The 18,656-nt window shown below is 38.3% G+C and overlaps 1 protein-coding gene across 1 annotated transcript in view; it reads right to left on the reverse strand.

The window, feature by feature from the left end:
* Positions 1-18,656, reverse strand: part of VWC2L (von Willebrand factor C domain containing 2 like) — a 172,424-nt gene that overhangs the window by 152,834 nt on the left and 934 nt on the right. The gene's annotated exons all lie outside the window — the stretch shown is intronic.

Below are 18,656 nucleotides of genomic sequence, written 5' to 3' on the forward strand. Positions count from 1 at the left end.
GATACTTATTTGCCACATGGGTGTAGATTGTGGCCTTAAGACAAATCATTTCATCTCTCAGGGAGAGGATTTTTCATCTCTAAAATAAGGCAGATGTAATAGATGATTCCTAGGTCCCTTTCCAGGACTAACATTTTGTGAACCGAGCTAGTTTTCAGGGGGCATATCTATTCTCCTTGTAGCACATTCAGCATGTGGCTTTGAATGATGTGTGGCCTATGAGTCCTGGGTTTGGGCTTCTTTGTATTGATGGGAGTTATATACATAGAACTAACTCCAGGATGTGCATCAGAGATATTATATCTTATGGAGGAGAAAAATAACTGTGCCTAAAGCATATGCATTGATTTTTATATAGAAGGCCTTGTAATACTGTCTGGAGACCAGAGGCTGGTCTATTTCCATGCCTTATTCCTGCTTGAACACCTGTTTGAGAATATTGATTCATGAAATGTTACACACACACACACACACACACACACACTATTCAAGAATCTACAGAATGTCACACATATGTCATATATGTAACATTTCATGAATTAATCTATATATGTACTACATATATACATTAAAAAATAAGCACCTTCATATTTTTAACTGAAATGACAGTATATACATCACGACACTCTTCCCCATCATCTCTAGGATCAAATATAAAATCCTCTGTTTGGCATCCAAAGCCTTTTACAACCTGGCTCCCGTCTACTTTTCCAGCCTTCTTATGCCCTTAACATACACTGTGATTCAGTGACACTGGCCTCCCTGCTGTTCCTCATACAAGATTCTGCATCTACAGACTGTGGGCATTTTCACTGGCTGTTCCTCATCCCTCCTCATCTCTCCCTCTCGGCTGCCTTCAAGTCTCTGCTAAAATCTCATCTTCTTTGAGAAACCTTTCTTGGTGTTTAATATTAGTGCCTTCTCTTTGAGGTTATCTTCAATTTATTCTCTTTAAATCTTGCTTGTACATAGTTGTTTGCATATTATCTCCTCCCTTAGACTGTGAGGTCCTTGAGAACAGGGTCTGTCTTTTTGCCTTTTCTTTGTTTCTCCAGAGATTAACACATTACTGTGTCTGGCACATAGTAGGCACTTAATAAACTTTTATTGAGTGGCTGAATGATGCATTTAAATTCATATCATGATTCAGGCTACACATTTTCTGCATTACAACTTGGACAAGGTTTAACTAACAAATGACTCAGCAAACAAACCTTATCTATACTTGCTTTTCATTTACCAATTCATTTACAGAATTCCTGTAATGTTGAATTAAATTCAAAATGCATACTTGCTTCTTTGTGTGATGAAATATATGACATGAAGTATTTACAAAGCTGGAAAGTTGCAATCTGTGCTCATGTTTGTCATCTGTGAATTCTCAGTAAGTGGGAATATGATAAGATCTCATACATCTGTGCAGAGTAAAGGTCTCCATATTTTTAGAATAAAAAGAATGATTAAAATCAGAAAATATACAGAGAATTGAATTAACATGAATGTCATATGATAAATAATAAATGTTGATATAAAATATATATCTTATATAAACATATGTACACATATACACATATTCACAATGCGCATATATACACATATGTGTGTATCTTTCACTTATGAAAAATTTGTACACTGCTAAGGTGAAGTGTATGTGTGTATATATGTATGTGTGTGAGCATAAATAGAGGGAAAATATATTAGTGCATAATGAATTAAGACTAGTACTACAGCCAATAGGGAAATATCAGATGTAAACATAATGGGATTAGAAGGCTTCCTCAAATAGGTTGAGGGAGTTGAATTAATCTGACTCCCACAAAACACAGTTTTCTGATAGGACACATTATAAGTGTTGATGTCATTTGATATTTCCTTTACATATAATGAATGATTTAAATTGCAATCGAATGTCTGCTTGGATACTTTTATGAGACCCCAATTGTCTAGGTACAATAAGGAGCCTCTTTATTGAATCAAGTAGAATTAGCAGAATGGTATCACCACTTTTTCACCTCTTCCAAACATAGATGTGAGTGGGCACTATGTTTTCTCCCTCTGCCCTAATCACACTCAACTTGAAATGGAGATGATGGTACTCCCAGCCTTTTATCCATCCTTGCCACACAATGAAATTTGGAAGCTGATGGAACAGGAAGAATGAAGCCAGGAAACCAATCCTTGACTTGACAAAGATGGATGGGCAAATGAAGCTCAAACTGGCCCCTTGACTCCTTTCTAGGGTAAGGTTTTTCTTGGTAAAAATAGACATTATTGAACCTAAGTCCTGTACTGGAGACCTGTCCTATTTATGACCAATCAGACTCATGGTCTCTGAGTGAAGATACTTATTTAATTCAAGGTCTGAATGCACTTGCTTTGAAAATCAGTGCTCTTTGGGGGTACTGTCTATACAAACTTAAGCTCCATATCACTACTACTATAACTCAAGTCAACATTTGATTTCAATAGGAGCTGCCCATGTGTCAATATTTTGTTATGGTTAATTACCTGTAACTGGAGTAAGAGATGGAGGGTATCTTGGTGAAGCTTTCTGAATATAGTTAGTTCATTTACATATCCCTAATCAATTGGAAGAAATGAACCTTTCCTACTGCATTTGTGCATACTAGTCTGTCTCTTTGGCTATTTTACTTACTTATCTATATATCTGTCAATATAGCTATCTCTCTATGAATCTATGTATGGATATATGTGTATACATATACATGCATTATATTATATACATATGTGTATACATATATACTGTATATATGTATATAATATAATGCGTGTATATGTATATATACATATACATACACATACCCACACACACACACACACACACACACACACATACACATATATATATATATAATGTATATACACACACACTGAGAGTGTTCTCCCTCCCTTCCTCTCTCCCTCCTCCCCACCCCCATAGAAGCATCTTGTTTCTATTGTGGTATTTGTCCTTCATTCTTGAAGAGGACCATGACATCAGGGAGATGATGACATGACTTGCAGTTGACTTTGATTTGAATAAGAGAGGGCTGTGCAAAGTCACCAGTTTCTCCTCCAGAGTCATCTAGGTCTAGTGGCCTGATATTCCTCAGGACCACTGGAGATGGCCCAGGATGCAATGGGAGACCCAGTCCCTTTTAAGCTAAGATCTTTTTGAGTTCTCACTTTGAGTGAGGCAATGCCCATCCTTTGAATAGGCCTCTCTAGGAAGTGAGTCAAGGGATAGCCCCTTTAATTAAAAAAAAATCAAACTGGGAGGGGAAGACCCTCAGGGTTACATTCATTCTGAGATAGGAGGGCAGAGATGATCTATTGTTGTCCAGTCTCTGAGCTACAGAGTGAATTGGGTTTAAGGTTTAGTCTTTGAGAAAGAAATCTGACCAGCAAACCTGAAGTTAATTCAGTGGCAAAAACAACACTGAACTGGGAGTTTGGAAATCAGGAGCCTAGCTCTTACTGTCATTGCTTGGTTATCTGGCCTTAGACAAACCATTGAATTTCTCTGCACTTGAGCTTGCAGTAGATCTCTAAGATCTCTTTCACCCCCGTTAAGTTCTCAAAAGTAGGAGAAACCTAGAGTCTGACATTCACTTTCTATATATAGGAGGATTCTACATTGCCTCAGATACTTTGTAATTGAGGTCAAACCCAAATACAACACAAACAGTTACAGTGGGAAGTAGGCATAGAAAATGATTTCTGAATCGCAGCTAATGGTCTACTTATTCCAATCAACATTTGATATCTCTGTCTCTCTCTGCCTCTCTGTCTCTGTCTCTCTCTCTCTCTCTCTCTGTCTCTCTCTCTCTCTCTCTCTCTCTCACACACACACATACACATACACATACACACACACACACAAAGGAATTAATAAGAACTTTGGAATCTGACTTATAGTTTTAACACTTTGAAATCACTTGTAATATTTATTCTTTACTGGAACCATGTGTTGGTTCCACCCTACAGGTAGAGATACTAAAACCCTGTTAGAGTTATAACCACCCTACAGGTAGAGATACTAAAACCCTGTTAGAGTGATTGAGTTTTCTATTCCCTGGAGAAGTTAAATAGGAGAGTGAGGATTGGTATTAAGGGATTTGTTCAAGGCAGAGCCCACATGGCTTTCTTTGTATCCTTAGTGAAATGCTAGGTCAACTTCTGAAGATTTCTTAAGGCCAGAAAGGGCTATTGCTAGGAAACCTTCCCAGAAGGCTAATTGTAGTTTATTTTGCTTCTTGTGTCAGCCATCATTCACTCATTGCTGGGCCATTAACATATTGCCAAAATGGCTTTATAGTGAACCAACAATCTAGGGCCAAGGGAAACAACTAGGAAGAAGTTACAATTGACTTAGGTTACTGATGCAAAACTTTAACATTGAGAAGTAAACTATCTCCTGATTAAGTATAGGATAAGGATTGCCTGAAGAGTTTAAATCTACAACTTCAAAGTCTCATTTTAGGTATTGACTTCAGGCTTCTGTCTTCTAAACCTTTTCAATAAGAGCTGTTAAATTCAAATTGGAGGTTTTAATTTTGCCCACACTACCTAGTCCTGGAGTCAGAAACACCTGGGCTTGAATCTTACCTCATCAGAAACTTATCTTAAATAAGTTACTTACTCTCTCCTGGTCATAATTTCCTTAACTGTAATATGTGGACAATAATATTGGCCATACCTGCCTCTCAGAGTGATTGTGAGGTTCAGATCAAATAATATGTTTTTCAAACTTCAAAGGATTATTAAAATATCAGCTACCCAATTGCTAAATCTTGTTCCTTTCTCTGTATCATCTCTCCAGTTTGTCCTGTTCTCTGCACACTACCATTTTTTTTTCTTTTTGCATGGATGATTGAAAAGCTTCCCATTTGGACTCCCAACCTCAGACCTCATTCCTTCCTAACCTATTCTCCATACAACAACCAAAGTAATTTTCCCAAAGTGCAGATCTGGCCATGTCACCTGCCCATTTAATAAATGCCAGTGGCTTCTTATTCTTTCTGTAATCAAGCATAAAATCTGTCTTGGCATCTAAGATTCTTCACTATCTTGTTCCAACCTACCTTTCTAGTCTTTTTACATAGTACTTTCCTCTCCATGAACTTCATGGTCCAGCAAAATTGACATACCTGCTATTCTGCAATATGATGCTCCCTTTCAAGGTCTTTCTTAGGCTCTTCTTCATAGTTGGAATGTACCCCTTTTCATTTACACCTCTGGGAATCTCTGGTTTCCTCTAAGATTCAGATCAAGGACCACCTTCTACCTGAAACCTTTTCCTGATCTTCCTAGGTATTATTGACCTTCCTGCCAAATTATCTTGAATTCGTTTTGTGTATATTTCCTATATTCTTATGTATGTACAAATTCTCTCCCTGATTAAAAATGTAAATTTTTTAAAGGCTGGACATCAAATTTTGTCCTTGTATCCCCAACGCTTAGCACAGTGCCTAGAAGCCAGCCCCACGACTCATCACACAGGAAGCTCTGGTCCTGCCCCGGAAGAGCAAGCCCCAGCATCCAGGGAAGCTCAACGAGGCAAGTTGAGTCATTCAAAGAAAACAAAGTCCATTCTGGCTACAATCTGTTAGGAAACATAGGAGGATGTTCCGTGGAATAAGAAAAAGCTTCTCTCCACTCTATTTACATAAGAAACTCAAGGCATAGGATAGAAGCTTTGAATATATCTTGACTCTTGACCTGATAAATATTTCTCTCTAAAACAATTTTGGGAAAAGGAATAAATGTGTCCCATAAGAAATGAACAAAGCTGAGTCCTGAAACAAGCCACAGAAAACAGTGAAGCTCATGCTGCCATCACCCCATCAACCAAATATGTGAATTAGTGAGGATAAAAGAAGTACCAAGTCTGGAAGTAATAAAACTTCTGAGATGATCACTTGAAGGAGAGGCAGTGTTGCACAATGGAAAGAGCACTAGACTTGGAATCCCAAGACCTGGGTTTTAGTTCTGGCACTTATTAGCTCTGTGTTTTTGAGAAAAGGAGACAACTCTCTCTGAGCCTCCCTTTTCTCATCTAGAGGATAATGATACTTCTTATCTCACATGGTTGTTTTGAGGAAGCACCAAGTGCAGTGGGAAATTAAAGCACAATCTTCCTAAGTATACAATATTAAAAAGATTGGGGGCAGCTAGGTGGTACAGTGAATAGGGTACCAGCCCTGGAGTCAGGAGGACCTAAGTTCAAATCCGGCCTCAGTCACTTGATACACTTACTAGCTGTGTGACCTTGGGCAAGTCACTTCGCCCCAATTGCCTTGCCTTCCCCCCTCCAAAAAAAAAAAGATTGGACAGTTGCCTTGCCACTCACAGCCATGTTCTGCTAAATCCAGAAGCTGCAGCAGCAGCAGTAGTGACATCTTCAATGGGAGAGACAGCAATACATATTGGGGATTATGTCCACAAACACATACTCATTATCAGCTAACTATGGAAGAGTTGGCCAAATGGACCTGTAAGAACCAAAATGAGTGGCTAATTTTGAACACAATCCATTAAAGTAGCAACTCCATAATTTCACAAGGATCCCAAGAATTAATTTGGATTCCATCTTATGAAAACTAGGCCAACCGATTTTCATTCAATTCAACGAGCATTTATGGAGAGCCTAGCATATACCATGCACTAGGAGTTGAGGATGCAAAGATGAAAAACTGATAGCGCCTCTCCTCAAAGTGATTACATTTTATTGGGAGAAACAATATATACACACATAAGTATATGTCAATATGTATATACACTCAAAACAATTTTGTGGGCGGGGTTTGGGGAGAGAAGCGCTATCAAGCAGGTGGATCAGGAAAGGCCTTATGTAAGAATTGACATCTGAGCTGTTCTTTGAAGGGAACTAGCGTTTGATGAGGTGGTGAGGAGGAGAAGATTCCAGGTCAGCTTGTACAAAGGCACAGAGTTGAGAGATGAAGTGTCCTGTTCAGGGAAAGGCAATCAGGCCAGCTTGGCATGAATACAGAGTGCATGACTAGGACTAGTGCAGTCAATCTGGAAAAAAATATGGTGGAGCCAGGGTTTTAAATGTCAGACATAAGAGTCTGTATTTTACCCTGGAGCAAAAAAGAACCTAAGAAACTTCTGGATCAGGGAAGTGACATTGTTATACCAGCAATGGAAGAAGTGAAAATTTGCAAATGGGAATTCACAAAGTTAAAAATGAACTTGAGTCTTTTAAGAAAGCTTTGATCTACTACTTAGCTTATGAATATATTCTTTTTGGCTTTTTTTGAAAATAAGAAGGGACCCAACATAAAAATTAGCCCCTAGTATTTAATTTTAATTAACATGGAATCTGATCTATTAAACTCCTCACAAGGTAACAAATCAAAATAGAGGAGTCTAAAAATGCTCGAGGATTATTCTTTTTGTAAATTGCTGTGCACGAAATTCTGGAGAGTTTTCTCATTACGTTGACAGCTATGCTAAGACAGGGGACTCAGTGACATAGACCCTAACTATTTATGGCTTCTAATGGGACACCTGAGCTTTAGAGGGGCAACAGTTAGAACTCATTCTCAATTGTTTTGAAATGAAATAAAGGATGATGCTATTGTTGAAATGAAGTAGGGACTGTCTAAATGTCAAATCACAGAGGAGAAAATAAAACCTACTCTGGCATAATTGACCACCCACTGCTAGTTCGTGTTTTTTTTTTAAGTCACATCAATAAACATTTATTAAACACCTACTATTATCAAGGCAAAAAGAAAAGCAAAATATAGCCCCTGCCCTCAAGGAACTCACAGTCTAATGGGGGGGGGGCGGAATAACACCTAAAAGGAATGGGGGTGGGGAATGGATGGGCAGTAAAGCTTTCTTTTTCAGAAATCAACTTTGCCAAACAAGTGCTTTTTGCTCCATGGAACTTCCTAAGTTGTTTCCATTGGCTGGAATGAGTCAATGAATAAGTGAAAAAGCATTTATTAAGTGCTTACTCTGTGCCAAACACTGGAATTCTGAAACTCCTTTGGACCAACTCACTGACTATTTGCTATATAACTTCTAGCCTTTCAATTCAACAAATTTATTTTTCATTGACTTCTTGTAAAGCTGAACACTGTCTTTCATTTCTCACAGTCTCCCATCCAAAATACTCTAGTTTTAACTCTTTTATAAAAATCCTTTTTGTTACCTTTACCTGTATTTGGTAGAAGTGGGAGGGAAGCAGTTTTCAGAGGAAGAAATTAAAGATATCTATAGGCATATGAAAAAATGCTCTAAGTCACTATTGATTAGAGAAATGCAAATCAAAACAACTCTTAGGTACCACATGTCTCCTGTCATATTAGCTAACATGACAAAACAGGAAAATGATAAATGCTGGAGAGGATGCGGGAAAATTGGAACATCAATACATTGTTGGTGGAGTTGTGAACAGATCCAGCCAATCTGGAGAGCAATTTGGAACTATGCCCAAAGGGCTATACAAATGTGCATACCCTTTGACCCAGCAATACCACTCCTAGGGCTATATCCCAAAGAGATCACACAAGTGGGAAAGGGACTTGTATTTACAAAAATATTTATAGCTGCTCTTTTTGTGATGGCAAAAAATTGGAAATTAAGGCATGCCCCTCAATTGGGGAATGGCTGAACAAATTGTGGTATATGAATGTAATGGAATACTATTGTGCTATAAGAAATGGGGAAGATACAGACTTCACAATAACCTGGAAAGACTTACATGATCTGATGTTGAGTGAGCGGAACAGAACCAGGGGAACATTATACACAACCACAGACATATTGATTCTGTGATGACTAACTTTGATAGACTTGGCTCTCCTCAGCAATACAAGGCTCAAAGACAGCTCCAAAGGACTCATGATGGAAAAAGCGAGCTGCATCCTGAGAAAGAACTGTGGAGGCTGAATGCAGATTGAGGCAAACTATTCACTCTCTTTTCACCCGCTTTTTTTTGGTTTTATTTCTTCTCTCTCATGATTCATCCCGTTGGTCATAATTCTTCTTTGCAACTTGACTATTGTGTAAATAAGTTTAGTGTGAAGGTCTATGTAGAATCTATATTGGACTGCATGCCATCTTGGGGGGTAGGGGCAGGGGAGGGAAGGGAAGAAAATTTGAAACTCAAGAACATGTAAAACTAATTGTTGTAAACTAAAAATAAAAAAAATCTAATTTATAAAAAAAAAAGAAGTGGGAGGGATGACGGTTCGTATGTAGGGCATGGTGATCCTGTCCTTTTAGTTGGTCAATCAATAAGCATTTATAAAGACTATGTGCCAGGCACTGTGCTAACCACTTTCGTTCCCTCAAAGTTTTCAAACCCATAAACATTGTAGGAGACTCGTGTAGTGTGCCTCCCTCAAAAGATACATATTTGGGTAGAAAATGTAGAACTTAGATTTAGGAGAGATCTGGGTTCAAATTTTGCCACCAGAACTTCCTAGTCACCCATAAGCATAGGTGATTTCACTTCATAATCTGAGTCCTGATTTTATCATGTAAAATAGAGATACCTAACTTTACTTTCTTCATAACAATTATGGTGATTCAGTGAGGAAGGGTATATAAAACATTATGTAAACCTTTAAGACTTATACAAATTTTAGTTATTGTTTCCAAATGGTATTGAATCACTGATCCTCAAATTAGTGTATATCTTGGCTCTTATTTAATCATTGAGTTTTAGAGTTGGAAAGGACCTTACAGATCATAGAGTCTAGTCCCCATTTATCTTTTATAGACAAGGTACCTGAGACCCTGAGAAGTTAAGTGACTTGGGGTGGAGCCAAGATGGCAGCTGGAAAGCAGAGACTTACTTAAGCTCTCCCCCAAATCCCTCCAAACACCTGTAAAAAATGGCTCTGAACAAATTCTAGAGCTGCGGAACCCATGAAATAGCAGAGGGAAACAGGTTTCCAGCCCATGAGAGCCTGGATGGTCACCGGGAAGAGTCTATCACACAGAGCTGGGAGCAGAGTGGAGCACAGTGCGGGCTGTGCCAGGACAGACCGCACGAGAGTCCAGGCAGAACAGGCCTTGGGGCCACGAATCAGTGAGCTGTGGCAGTTACCAGACTTCACAACCTACAAACACCAAAGAGCAGGTTAGAGGGAAACTGAAGTCAAGTTCAGAGTGGTCTGATCACCAGCCCTAGGGGTGTTGGAGGTTGTTCAGTGGTGGCGGTGGCAGCGGCAGGAAACTCCTGAGGCTGCTTCCAGAGCTACAGCATCAACTTCTTCCCAAGTCCCTAGCTCACATGGTGGGAGGAATCTAGCAGCGGATCAGAGCAGGAGTGCAAGGAGCACTTTGTGGGCACAAAGGCAGATTCTCTTGCTGTGCCCTGCTTGGATCTGTATTGCAGTCCTGGTTGCTGTTTCTTGGAGGAGGAGGAGTGCTGTGGTGACAGAGCCTGGGGTGATGGTGGAGTAGAAGTAGCTCTGAAAACAGCAGTGTTTGGACCCTAAAGCTTGGGACAAAGTACTCTCTATTCTACAAGCAGTCACATTCAGACAAAAAGCTCAAGGTCAAGTAGTTGGCTGAGAACATGAACAGGCAGCAAAAATGAACTCAGTTTCAAATGCAGACTCAAACTCTGGATTCCTGTTTTGGTGACAAAGAAGATCTAAACATACAGCCAGAAGAAGTCAACAAAGTCAAAGAGCCTACATCAAAAGCCTCCAAGAAAAATATGAACTGGTCTCAGGCCATGGAAAAGCTCAAAAAGGATTTGGAAAAACAAGTAAGAGAAGTAGAGGAAAAATTGGGACAAGAAATGAGAGTGATGCAAGAAAACCATGAAAAACAAGTCAACGACTTGCTAAAGGAGACCCAAAAAAATACGGAAGAAAATAACACCTTAAAGAACAGACTAACCCAAATGTCAAAAGAGCTCCAAAAAGCCAATGAGGAGAAGAATGCCTTGAAACTCAGAATTTGCCAAATGGAAAAGGAGGTCCAAAAGACCACTGAAGAAAATACTACCTTAAAAATTAGATTGGAGCAAGTGGAATCTAGTGACTTTATGAGAAATCAAGATATTGTAAAACAGAACCAAAGGAATGAAAAAATGGAAGACAATGTGAAATAACTCATTGGAAAAACCACTGACCTGGAGAATAGATCCAGTAGAGATAATTTAAAAATTATTGGACTACCTGAAAGTCATGATCAAAAAAAGAGCCTAGACACCATCTTTCAAGAAATTATCAAGGAAATCTACCCTGATATTCTAGAGCCAGAGGGTAAAAAAGAAATTGAAAGAATCCGCCGATTGCCTCTTGAAAAAGATCCCCAAAAGAAAATTCTTAGGAATATTGTTGCCAAATTCCAGAGTTTCCAGGTCAAGGAGAAAATACTGCAAGCAGCCAGAAAGAAACAATTTGAATATTGTGGAAACACAATCAGAATAATACAAGATCTAGCAGCTTCTACATTTAGGGATCAAAGGGCTTGGAATATGATATTCCAGAGGTCAAAGGCACTAGGATTAAAACCAAGAATCACCTACCCAGCAAAAGTGAGTATAATGCTCCAAGGAAAAATATTGATTTTCAATAAAATAGAGGACTTTCAAGCTTTCTCAGTGAAAAGAACAGAGTTGAATAGAAAATCTGACTTTCAAACACAAGAATCAAGAGAAGCGTGAAAAGGTAAACAAGAAAGAGAAATCATAAGGGACTTACTAAAGTTGAACTATTATGTTTACATTCCTACATGGAAAGATGATGTGTGTAATTTGGGAGACCTTTCTCAGTATTAGGGGAGTTGAAGGGAATATAGACAGAGGGCACAGGATGAATTGAATATGAAGGGATGATATCTAAAAAAATAAAATAAAATTAAGGGATGAGAAAGGAATATATTAAGAGAAGGAGAAAGGGAGAGATAGAATGGGGTAAATTATCTCACATAAAAGTGACAAGAAAAAGCAGTTCTGTTGGAAGGGAAGAGGGGGCAGCTGAGGGGGAATAAGTGAATCTTACTCTCATCGGATTCAACTTGAGGAGGGAATAATATACATACTCAACTGGGTATCTTACTCCACAGGAAAGTAAAGGGAAGGCGATAAAAAAGGTGGGGGATGATAGAAGGGAGGGCAGATAGGGGTAGGAGGTAATCAAAAGCAAACACTTTTGAAAAAGGACAGGGTCAAAGGAGAAAATTGAATAAAGGGGGACAGGATAGGATCGAAGGAAATATAGTTAGCCTTTCACAACTTGAGCATTGTTTTGCATAATGATACATGTGTGATCCATGTTGAAGTGCTTGCCTTCCTAGGGAGGGTGGGTGGGAAGGGAAGAGGGGACAGAATTAGGAACTCAAAGTTTTAAAAGCTGATGCTTAAAAAATTGCTTTTTGCATACAGCTGGGAGACAAGATACATAGGGAATGGGGCACAGAAATCTATCCCGCCCTACGAGAAAGTAAGGGGATAGGGGATGGGGAGGAGTGGGGTGAAAGAAGGGAGGGCTGACTGGGGAACGAGGCAATCAGAATATATGCCATCTTGGAATGGTGGGGAGGGAAGAAATGGGGAGAAAATTTGTAACTCAAAATCTTGTGGAAATCAATGTTGAAGACTAAAATATTAAATAAAAATTATAAAATAAAAAAAGAAGTTAAGTGACTTGCTCAAGGTCACATAGCTAGTTACTAGGAGACTTGGGATTGGAACCTACATTTCTCAGTTCCTGTAGTAACACTTTTTCCATTTCTTTTTGTATCCCCAGAACTTAGTACAGTACTTGGCATATAGTAGACCCTTAATAAATATTGATCGATTGTGCTATATTGGCTCATTGATAGTTTCTATTTCTCAGGGTCCTAGTATATCTCTTCCCTCTTTTGTCAAGGCTTCTGAGAAATCCCCTTTAATATTAAGGATTAGAGGAATATTGGTCATGGATTTAGAGCTAGAAGGGACCTTGAAGACTATCTAGTCCATCCCTCTCATTTTACATTTGAGGAAAAGCCAAAGCAAAACCTAGAAAGATTAAATATTTTGTCCAAGGTCTAGATGGAAAGTGATGTGGGTCCACTGACTCCAAAGTCAGGGCCTTGCCACTGAGCATGCTTCCTCCTCAAACTAAACAAAAATAAATCACTACCTGCTGCATCTTCCTTATCCTCCAATTTCTATATCCTTTCCAGCACTTGTATTTTATTTCAGCATTCAAGAAACATGTTTTGAGCACCTACTACGTACAAAGAAATGAAACCATACATGCTCACAAGGATCTCACAGGCCGGATGCAGATATATATACATAAACAACTATACTATAGAAAGTATTGTGATTAAGGCACTAGAGAAACATAAAAACTCGTGAAAATTTAGAAGCATGAGAAATAACTTCTGCCTGGGGAGCAACAGGAAATATATCTTGGGAAAAGTGGCACTGAAGTTTGGCCTTGGAGTCTTGGTAGGATTTCATTGGGTAGAAATGAGGAAAGAGGTATTCCTGGTGTTCGCAAGGGTAGAGTTATGTATAAGGGGAAAAGGGAAAGATGTAGTTAGCAATGATAAGCAGTCCAACTGGGCTGAAGCATAAACTATGTAAAGGCTAGTAGAGTGAGATAAAGCTGAAAAGGTAGGCTGGTGCTGGATTATGGAGGGTCTTGAATGACAGGCTAAAGAGTTCGAATTTTATTCATAGGCAACAGGGAGTCATTGAAGGTTTATAGGAAGGGGACTGATATGGTCAGGTCTGTGCATTAGGAAGATTAATCTGGCAACCATCGGTGTGCAAGATGGATTAAAGGGGTGATGACTGGAGTCAGAGAGCTGAGTTAGGAGGCTATTGCAACTGTCAATGTGAGAGATAATGAGGTCCTGAACTAGAATGATGGCAATGAAGATAGAAACAGGAGGGTGGGGAGGGGGGGAAGGGGCAAGATTGGAGAGTGTGTAGGTAGAATTAACAAGATTGAAGACATGGGAGAAGAGAAGAAATCCCCATCTTGTCCCATATACAAACTACCATACCAGTCATTTCCAAATTCCAATTTCACGATGCAGGCTAAAATACAGACAGCATATAGCTATTCTTTTGGGGGGTGGGTGGGAAAAAAGCAAGGATTATATGTAGGGATTGAAAAAAAAATGACTAGACATGACTAAGGTTTTAAACCTGAGTAACTGTGAGCTTAGTAGTACAATTAATTAAAATATGGGAGTTAAGAGGAAGGGTGTGTTTTAGATCAGAAGAAAGGTTCATTATGGACATGTTAAAGTTGAAGCACCCTGATAGGACATCAAAGCAGGCTTGTAAGGCTGTCTCGTAAGTCACTGGGGAAATATACAAATAACTAAAACATCATCATTGGACTTTGTGGATGTAACAACTTGATGAAATAAAGCCAGTGGACACTTTTCTTCCCATATACCTTACCATCTCATCCAATTTCCTTCAAATACCCAAATCAAAATTTGAGAGAAAATTATGACTTTAACATAACACAAAGTGTGTGTGTGTGTGTGTGTGTGTGTGTGTGTGTGTGTGTGTGTGTGAAGCATGTTTGTTTATGCAACCGCAAACCCAAAATGTATGCAAAGGGAAAGCAAGGGGGAAATGTTTAGCAATACAAAATATTATGAATCTTGCAACATTATAAACAACATGCAGATCTCTTTCCTTGGCCCACAGTGGGGTGAAGCGACAAAAGTCAATGCACCTTGAGAAAAGCAATATCTGATCCAAAAAGTACTTCTGAATCAAAACACAGGCCTGCAAGAGGATGGATTGGGAGAGACAGTCTTCAGCCATTGACAGCCTGTGGAAGCCAATGTAGAAAGTCACTTTTAAATGAAGACTGACTCTGCAACTTGGCAGAAATGGAACTAGGAAAGCCAGACACAGCTCCATTTACAATGACCAATAGTGTGTGGCACCCAGATTTATCAAGAAAGACATGAGAATATAGGGGAATATTGAAAAGGACAAAGCTTTGGCAAAACAATATTCTGAAAGTATCCCCACCCCCATCTCCATTATATATTTCCTTGTAAATAAAGTTCAGGATAAGAAAGACTGAGTGCATAAATTTCATATTTCCAAAAATTGTAAAAACAAATTGTAACTTACGTATTTTTTTATTTTTAAAGTGTTATGATCTTACTTTTCCCAGACACACTTCAAAGAAGGATGACAGGATGTGCTAGACACTGACCTTTATCTTAATATGACATTACTAGAACACAGGAGAAGTTGGGGCTTTCCAAAAGGTAGAGCCATTCATCAATTTTTCCAGGCTCCTATTAGTAAGTTGTGGGAAAAGATTCTTTATTAGAAGTTTAAAAAGCAGTACATCATCCTCTTCATAAGGTGACACAGGCCAATTTTCATTTGACTCTTTGTGATGAGCAAAAATGGAAAAAGTGGGTCTATTTATTTATTTATTTTTAGCAATGTTGTAAGTAGAGATTTTTTTGTGTGTGCACTGTTGAGTAATCATTATACTTTAGGGCTCTCCAAGGGACTGGAATGAGAGAGAGAGGGTCAGAGTTGAAAGGGTTACTGAGGATCTAAGAACTCCAGCACCATGCCTTGTAAATAACAGGAGTAGATGTCTTTTTGTACCCTTCTCCAAGTGCTTCTGGGATTTCTTGACATGAAGAAATTAACAAATGACAATAGAATGTAAGCCATTTCAAGGTGAACCATTTGGAAGTCTAATAAAAGTATTCTTACAACATTGTCCATCGTTCCATGGCCTCGGTTACAATGCAGGCAAACAACTCATGCTTACCTTACTTGCAGCAACCTCCTTCCTATTCTCTCTAATACTCCCATCCCCATTTATTGCCTCCAATCCTCACTGAATCAGTCTGGAACAAAGTCACCAGGATAATCTTTCTCTCTACATTATTTTTACCATGGCTCTTTCCTGATCGAAATCCACATTGGCTCCCTATTACTAGTCAAAGCTTGGCTTCTCAGCCTATATGTCTTGGTCTTTTGTTTTCTTTTTTCTACCCGTCTGTCACCTGATCACACTCAATTTATTTAGACATTATTCTAGCAACCTTATCATCTTGGCCAGGCTGGTAATCTTACTGTTTCTCACCCTGAACTCACATTCCCTGAACATTATTTGCTCCTATTCCTGTGCTTTTTTTCAAGCTGTTTACTCTTCCAGATGTCATCCTCTTTCTTCTTCACCAATCTGTTTCCACAATTTATTCAAGACTAGGACCAATTCACTTCTTTCCAAAAATCTTCCCTAGTTACCATGCTGCAAAGTTATCATATTGATCACCTTCCTCCTACTCTCCATTCACTAGCACTTACTTCAGTACTAAATTACAATATACTTATTTTTGGTCAGTTGTATCACATGTATACCTTTCCAGTTCCCAACTGGATTACTAGTTATGCAAGAGCTAAAGCTATATCTTTTATTTATGTTTGTAAGCTCTTTGAAGGCAAGGATTACATCTTTGTACTTCTCTTAGTGACTAGCACAGTCCATTTCACATTGATATCCCTTTTTGATTAATGTATTCTATAAGATGTCACACATAATACAATGCTTTAAATAGAGTATGACTACTTTGCTGGATGAATAAATGGTACATAAGATAATTCTTTCGTTATAACATGCAAAAACTGAAATGTGATAATTCTCCTTTTTTCCCCAAAGCAAGCTAGCAGAGTTCAGAATAATTATGTTTATAATATATATGACAAATAGTAAACTACTTTCCACTGTTTAAAAAACTAATCTTATGGTTTCTATGTCAGAGAACAAAATTGTGTATAATCAGTTAGGAACTGTGTTGGAATGATTGAAAGTTTCAGATGATATTAAGAAATGTTAAGTGCTACAAAATTTCAAAATCAAGATTTACATTAACCAGTAGTGAACCCTTAAGAGTCAGGGGCTCCTTCCATTTGATAAATTTTTATTACATAAGAAATTTGGTGTGAAGTTTGAACATAGAGGAATTTAGAGTTGATTAAAAGACTGTAGCAACCCATTGAGTATTGAAGGAAATGATACTTTTTCATTGTGGAATTGCTTGTAATGCAGTATTTTAAAGGAGACTAACTTAGAGCCTCTAAGATCACCCCTCTGGGCTTAATCATCTGTAAAATTAAGGATCTGGACCATGCTATCTCTAAAGTCTCTTTCAGACTTAAGATTAAGGGGCCTTATTATTTCAGATGTAAGAATGCTTCTGGTCACTTATCCCACAACCCCTCTCCCAATTTTATAACAACTTCAATAGTATTGAGGACTTTTGACATCCAAATCAACACCTGCTATTCCTTATGTTTTGTAATATGGTGAAGAGGACAAACCATTGGGACTTGGAGTTAGGATGACTTGGATTCAAAGCATGCCTTAAACGTTGTGGCTATGGGCACTTAATCTCTGTCTCTGGTCCTTTATAAATAAAGTGAGAGGGTTATACTCAAAAGCTTCTAAGGTCCAAATATCTTGATATATTATATTATGATCTAAATTTATTATGAATTAAATATCTCAGAAATATTGGTTGTGTGTGTTTTGGGCAGGAGTAAGATGAGGTAGAGGTGGTCTATCCAATGCTATATAATGTTGCTGTGAAAATAGCTACCTTGAGGGTAGATGCAGGCCCACAGAGGATGATGTGACCCAAGAATTATGCCTAGAATCATATTATGTTTTTAGTACTTGTACTTCATTCCCACAAGCTTAAAAATGAGTATTTGATGGCAACATGAGCTTATAGTTTGTAAACATCTTAGTACTTAGGTGGTGGATAAGGAGAAAGATGTAATTAACTAGAGTTTAATAGGAACAGTAGTATTTGTATTAAAATTATTCTCGGTGAAATTATATTCTAGAGAGATCAATTTTTGGTGAAATCTTACTTCTATTAAAAGTCATCATTATTATCATATCTTTTCATGTTTTCAGAATGATAGTTTTCATATTTTATTAAACCAAGGGAATGGGATGGTCACAAAGCACTACACAAGTGACTAGATCATCAATCTGAACTCATGCCATGGCTTGTGGAAAACAGTATTTATGCAATGAAATGGACTGAGTGAAACAAATGCATGGCCAATGCAGCAGCAGCATGCCCTCTTCCCCCTTGCCTATGGGCAAGGTAATTTTATCATCTGGGTAGTGGCTTTGGGCATCATTTGATGCTTGAGATCTTTTTTTCTTTAGCATAAATGACAGAACTTTCTTCCCTCCAATATTGAAAAAAAAGTCCCAATAGCAAGCTAGTTCTCTTCTAGCTACTGGCAAAGTTCTGAGAGTCTTGTAACAGAATTTGTACGTTGAATGAAAGCTGACCCTTTGGTAGCAAGCTATCAGAATCTCAAACACTCATGGGCATATGCTGCCATTACATTCCTGAAAAACATCTTTTTGGTGCTCTCAGTTAAATAGTTAAGTCTTAGACCTGACATGTAGGATATCCTTATTACAACTAGCTATGGGAGAAAAGACAGTTCCATGCAAGGAATGACAATGTTCTTTGCAATCCTTGACAATAGGGATTAGGAGTCAAGAAAAGAATGGGTTAATTGGACTTATCAAGAAAAAATTACAATCTAGATTTTAGGTATTTTTATGCCTGAAGAGGGTCATCTTATACTCAGGACATTCTTTACTGGGCCAATGCATGAGAAAATG

Source organism: Trichosurus vulpecula, chromosome 4, assembly GCF_011100635.1.
Source record: "Trichosurus vulpecula isolate mTriVul1 chromosome 4, mTriVul1.pri, whole genome shotgun sequence".
Lineage (NCBI taxonomy): Eukaryota > Metazoa > Chordata > Mammalia > Diprotodontia > Phalangeridae > Trichosurus > Trichosurus vulpecula.